At 57.8% G+C, this 6,000-nt stretch overlaps 1 long non-coding RNA gene across 2 annotated transcripts; it reads left to right on the plus strand.

Annotated features, from left to right (window-relative positions):
- Positions 1-106: 106 nt before the first annotated feature.
- LOC129392182 (uncharacterized) lies at positions 107-6,000 on the plus strand. 2 transcript variants are annotated; one of them, XR_008617625.1, is made up of 4 exons: positions 108-630; positions 1,058-1,150; positions 1,594-1,764; positions 3,593-6,000. It is a non-coding gene; the product is annotated as an uncharacterized lncRNA (long non-coding RNA). The 2 variants fall into 2 exon arrangements; XR_008617624.1 differs by having other exon boundaries at positions 107-1,150.

Below are 6,000 nucleotides of genomic sequence, written 5' to 3' on the forward strand. Positions count from 1 at the left end.
CCAGATTCCCAAATATGGAGACGGACTGGGTTGGGGAAGAGGAACTGAATGTTCCCCCTTGAGAGAGGGAGAGAGGGGGAGGATGAGGTAAGTTTGGAATATTTAACTCTATCACCTAAACGTCTGCCTGGGCTTTGAAACACAGCAGCCACGGTCATGGACTCAGTAAATCTTTCTAGAAGAGCTCACCTTGAAATCAGGCAGTTATCTCAGCAGAGCCCTGTTTTCTCCTAAGATTAGGTGTGTGCTGTTCTAGGAGGGCAGATACCCTTTCTCTGAGTCCGACCAGCTCAGAAAGTGATGTTGGCAGTGGCGGGAAAGGAATCCAAGTGGAGGACAGCTCTGCTGCCATGGGAGCGACATTCCAGGGGCTGGGCTGGCAGCCGAGCCCAGGATGAGCGGGGAGGACAAGGCTTACTGTTTCCTTCTGTGGAGGCTGCTGAGCCCGCCTGGTGAGAAAGGACTCTTGCCCGTTCTGTCTTCGTTGTGTCAACAAACATTTCTAAAAGCACATCCACTCGAGGGCCTGGGCTGGATGCTGGGCAGGATACGCGTCACCGAGACCAGATCTCTGTCCTCAGGACGCTTTCTACAGGGGAGGGCAGGCACACGAGGAAACGATGCCAGACGGTGTGTTTTTTGTTTGTTTGTTTGTTTGGCTGCGTTGGGTCTTCGTTGCTGCGCGTGGGCTTTCTCTAGTTGCAGCGAGCGAGGGCTACTCTTCATGGTGGTGCGTGGTCTTCTCATTGCGGTGGCTTCTCTTGTTGTGGAGCACGGGCTCTAGGTGCGCGGACTTCAGTAGTTGTGGCACGTGGGCTCAGTAGTTGTGGCGCACGGGCTTAGTTGCTCCACGGCATGTGGGATATTCCCGGACCAGGGCTCGAACCCGTGTCCCCTGCATTGGCAGGTGGATTCTTAACCACTGCGCCACCAGGGAAGTCCCAGGTGGCGTGTTATTTACACTGTTCATCCAGCGTTGTTACCCACCACCCACCATGTGCCAGCCACTTGGAATCCGATGGGAAAGACAGAAAAAGCAAAGCTTCTGCTCTCCTAGGTTTACGTTCTGGTAGCCCTGGATGTCAGGGGGGACGAGTCCTCCAAGCAGAGGGAACAGCAGGTGCAGGGCCTTGAGATGGACATGAATTTGGTAAGTCTGAGAGTGGCCAGTGGGGCTGAGGGGCCGGATGAGGGCAAGAGAGGGAAGAAACAAGTAAAAGAACTGGGCCGGGTCGAGTCACGCCTTCCGAGCTGTCTAAGGATGAGACGCGTGCATTTCATTCCAATCTGAGCAGAAGCCGTTGTTTCTGGGCAGTGGATTGACGTCTGATGTACAGTGCCAGACTTCCAAAGGAGTTTGGAGCGGAGAGGAGAGGTGTCCCTGAGCTGAGTGGGCAGGGAAGGGGGCAGGGTTGGGAGCTGAGCGTCACTGGGCAAACAGGAAGAACTCCAGGAGCAAGGATGGCACCTGGCGTGCTCAGATCAGCAGCTGTGGTCGTGTGAGGGTAGCGGGGGGTGAGGTTGGAGGGGAGGAGATTTACAGTCTCCACGGCAGAAGGTTCCGGAGCACAGCGATGTGGACACTATTCACAGGCTTCCGTGTCCAGTTGAGGCCCTGGTCTCCTCCAGGCGCTGACATCTTCCCCTGAAAGACTTGATGCTATGAAGGCTTTCGAGTCCCACGTTGAAATTGAGGTGACTCCTAAGAGCACCGTTTACATCGTGAAAGGTGCCCCATCGAATGACACAAGCCGCAGGCAGAAGGTACCCTCGGGGCCGTGCACAGCGGAGGTGCTGGTCTGTGTTCTGGGGGACGGAGCGCCGAGTAGCCGCCAGGTGACTCGCAGTGTTCAGCGGGTTCCTTCATCTCTAAGACGGAAGCCCCGCCAGCCGGCTGTAGAGCAGGAGGGGAACGGGGTGCGGAGAACGGTGAGACAGGCGAGGGGAGGATGGAAAAGAGAGGGATTGAAAGAGGAGGCCGGGGAGAAGCACTGAGAGGGGAGTAAGGCGGGGCGGTGGGGGGGGGGGGGGCTGTGCTCTCGGAGCGCTGCCCCGGCTCTAAAATCCCTCTCCTCCCGCGGCTGTCTCGGTGCCACTGGTCTGTGGGCCTCAGGACGGCTGTGGGGGCCGGCTGCCCAGCCGAGCCGCACTCTGCTCCGGGGCCTGTCTCATAAGAGCCCGCCCCTGAGACAGTCAGCCTGACCGCCAGTTCCTGGACAGCAGGACAAGCTGTACGCCTACCTTAAGCGCCTCACCAGGGGTCTCGTCCTAAGTGTTCCCTTTCTACCTGAATTCGGGGGACCCACGGTGCCGTCCCAATAGGCCAAAGCAGACTAAACTCAAAGCGAAGGACGCGCCCGGCCATGCCCTCTTCTTCCCAACCTCAGCCGGCAGACGGAAGGGGACTTGCCCGCGCAGGGGCGGCAGGCTGCTGTGCGTGCGGCGGCTTCCGGGGCGGGGGGCGCTCATTCCACGTTCTCGGCACTGGGAAGTGGCGGTCACACCGAGGCTCCGCAGCCGGCAGACACGGGAGGCCCAGCAGAGCCCGCCGCGAGCCCAGACCCCAGCGGCGTCTCCTCCCCAGGCTCCACCGGGCCTCCAGCCCCCGGTCGCTGCACGTGAGCAGGGCTGCCCCTTACTTCCGGCTGCACGCCCACTCAGGAACGGGGGAGCAGCCGCACCTCAGCGTGGCGGTCTCCGTGTGCGTGTGCGTGTGCGGCAGGAAGCCTCGCCCCGCTAAGCTGCCCTGCGCCGCACCACGGGCCGCTGCTCCCAACCCGGGCTCTAGTACGGGCTGCAGCCTTGCCCGGGGCCGAGGCCCCCGGCGCGCTGGGCCCCCATCGCCTCTGCCGGCAGTGGCCCGCATCACCTCCGGGACCGCCCCGCCTGCCTTCCCAGCCCTGCTCTCACGCCCAGCTCCAGGCCGCTCTCCTGACCCATCCTGCTCTCCCCAGACCTGGGCCTCTGAGCGGCTTACTCCCTCCTCTTGGGGGCCCCTTCTCGCTTCCTGGACAGGCTCACCCCCAGAGTTCAGCACAGTTATCACCTCCTCTGGGAAGCTTCTCCTTGAGCCCCCTTCTCAGGTAGATTCAGTGCCTCCCTGCCTGTGTTCTTGTAAGGCCTGTACTTGCCTGTATGGTAGCGGATGAGCCATCTGTTCACTTCAGGGAAGCCCCCTGTGAACAGCTAACTCCTTTAGGGTGGAGAGCTGTGTAATTTACTCTTGTATTTCCAACTCCGAACCCAGTGAGGTGGTTGTGAATGTTTGTGGAATGAATGAGTAGCCAGAATCCCTTGGCCTAATGAGTACTGAGGTCTCCTCCACTGAGGTCCGATAAAGAAGTAAGGCAGGACCTGGGTTTTCTGGGCCAAGTAACACTTCCCCTCCTGGAACCCTGGCTTCGCCGGCGCTCTCAGGGCCCCTCTGCCTTCCCCGCTCCCACCCAGTCGTCACCCCCGCGTCGTGACACCCTCTGCCCTGAGGTTCCCCTCCAGGACTTGTTTGGCCAAGAAAATACTAGTGTCTTTCCGCATTACCAAGAAGAGGGCACCTGTGTCCATGGTTGTCAGCTTTCCTTTCCCCTCCTCCTAGATCAGGAGCATGTTGGCTGCTGGCACCTGTCCCAGACTGTGTCAGATGGGGCCCCGTCCCCATCCATCCCAGCTCCCCACTGCAGCAGGGAGGGGCTACGAAACCTCAGCAGCAGTCTAGAGGTGAGAAGTGAACTCGGTATGAAAAATAAGATTTGTGCAAGCAAAGCACAGAGGTTGAGAAGATCAGCATTTAAGGGGAGGGGAGGCTTGGTGGGACTCGGCCGGTCCTGCCCCGGAGAGCTCTTGCAGGCAGGCTGGGGAGCTGGGCTGGAAGGTCAAGGAGGTTAGGTGTCCACAGCAAGCGCTCCTTGATGTGCTCAAGGTTTTAATAGATTTCCACCGCGGGGTGTCTGCTTGGGGTCAGGGTTGGGGGTGAGTGCGAGACCCGGGAAGCCCTTCCTGCTCTGGAATTCCATGCTCAGGGCTGGCTGTGGACTTCCGGGGACCCGAGTTCCATTCATTGGAGCTATTTTTGGTCTGCAGTAAGTTAGCCAGGCCGCGGGGCTGGGAAGGCGCCACCGCTGAAGGAGGTGATTCACTGGGACAGGATGCCCTGAGGCCACGTTGTGAGCCCCTGGGATCCCAGAACAAGGGTCTCTAGTGTTTGGGACGCCCTGGGTTCAGGGGGTAACCTCTGCAGGGCCTTCAGCAGAGAGGGGGCAGGGAGGGCCCTCAGATGCAACGGCAGAGGCTTTTGAACCCCTTCTCCCATTCCTGACGTCAGCCCATGAGCCAGGTTTAACTGCACAAACTGTCCTGCTGGGTGCTTATTAGTATCCCATTTGACTGAGGCTCAGAAAGGTTAAAAAACTTGCCCAAGTTTACCAGGTAGCAAATGCCAGAGCCAAAATTCTAACCCATAAATTTGACAGCAAAGCTACTGCACCACACCACTCCATGTTTGAGGGCCCCTCCCAGAGGGACAGAGTCAGTGAGTCCCGGGGAGGGAGGGGGATGGATGGAAGAGGACTGAGCTCTCGGTGCGCAACGGTCACGCTGTGGCATCCTGCGTTGTCCTCTCCTCCAACCCTTTCATTCCAAAAGGGGCAGCACTCAAAGGCTCTGCAGGAGAAGAGTTTGGACCTGAAGAGGTGTCCTGAGGTGGTGGACAGAGCCCTCGTCTGGGTAGGAGTGTCCCGGTTCTTTTTCTGGTTAATGCAGGACAAGTTACCCACCATCTGGTCCTCAGTTCCTTTATCAAGGAAAGGCAGTGGGGTGGGATAGAGGAATTAGGATGAGTAAATGCGCACTGTACTGGCCTCACTAAGTTACAGAGACAAAACGGAGCCCTGAATGAAAAAGTCACCAAATATAGTCATGTTATAAACATCCTAGGCTCTTATCTCGTTGACTCTCCAGCTCACTATGTTTTGTACATATATTTTGGTGCTCAGATGGCTCAGCCCAAGTCGTGGGGCGTCCTAGGGTTCTCTGTGAGTCTCCCTGGCCAAATCACCCAAGACCATCATCAAACTCTTGACCGGTTCCACTCTTGAGCAGCTGTCAGCTTCTGACACAAACAGCCTCAATTCCACTTTCTGAAAAGTCAAAGAGCCCAGCTCTCTCTCCCCGCTGGAACTTTGCCGAGTCCACGTTCATAACTCGGAGTCCTTGGTCTGGTCACCCCCCTCAGTCCACGTCCAAAAGAGGCCACGGCTTGTTCACATTGAATCTTCACAGCTAACTCGGCACACGGCACACAGCGGGGCTCAGCGAACCTTGATGGATACGTGAACTTTCCTCTGATTTCTCCCCCCATCCCCACTGATTTTTTCATTGCCATGGAGATGGGGATATTTCTGACCTCACCCTTTGGGAATACCACAGAGATTAGCTAATTATTAAGGCGGAGAGGGCGAAGCTCTCCTGGCACTTAGTGTTTAACAGAAATGGCTGGGAGACAGTGGTGAAACCCCAGCGCCTTCGCAGAGCATCGTGAAGACACACGGTGGGAGCCCTGACCCTTGATGTTCATTGCTCTGGGACCCTCCTCTCTTCTCTTGGCAGGCATTCCCCCAGCGTCCATCCTGGAGGCTGACCCCCCTACCAACTCCCCTGGACAGTGCCCCTCCCTCAGGGGATTCTTCCTGCAGCTGTGCAACAGCTGGAGCCTTTGGAAGCCCTGCAGGGTCCAGAGGCCACAGTCACCTGCTGCCGAAGTCCCCCCCCGCCCCCCCCAACTTTCCCATTTCCCAGATCAGGTGGGCGGGGGTGGGGGGCACGGGTCCAAGGGTATGAAGAAGGGCAGTTTACTTGGCTTTCCCCCGTGATAGAAAAGTGGATTGGAATGGCCACTGGCAGTGAATAAACCAGAGCAAAAGACCCATGCCAGCTGGTGACCACTGGAAAAAAGCAGCAAATTCACGAATTACCCTATTTACACCAGAAATAAACTAATAGTCTGGA

The sequence above is a fragment of the Physeter macrocephalus genome, chromosome 6, assembly GCF_002837175.3.
Source record: "Physeter macrocephalus isolate SW-GA chromosome 6, ASM283717v5, whole genome shotgun sequence".
In the NCBI taxonomy this organism is placed as follows: Eukaryota; Metazoa; Chordata; class Mammalia; order Artiodactyla; family Physeteridae; genus Physeter; species Physeter macrocephalus.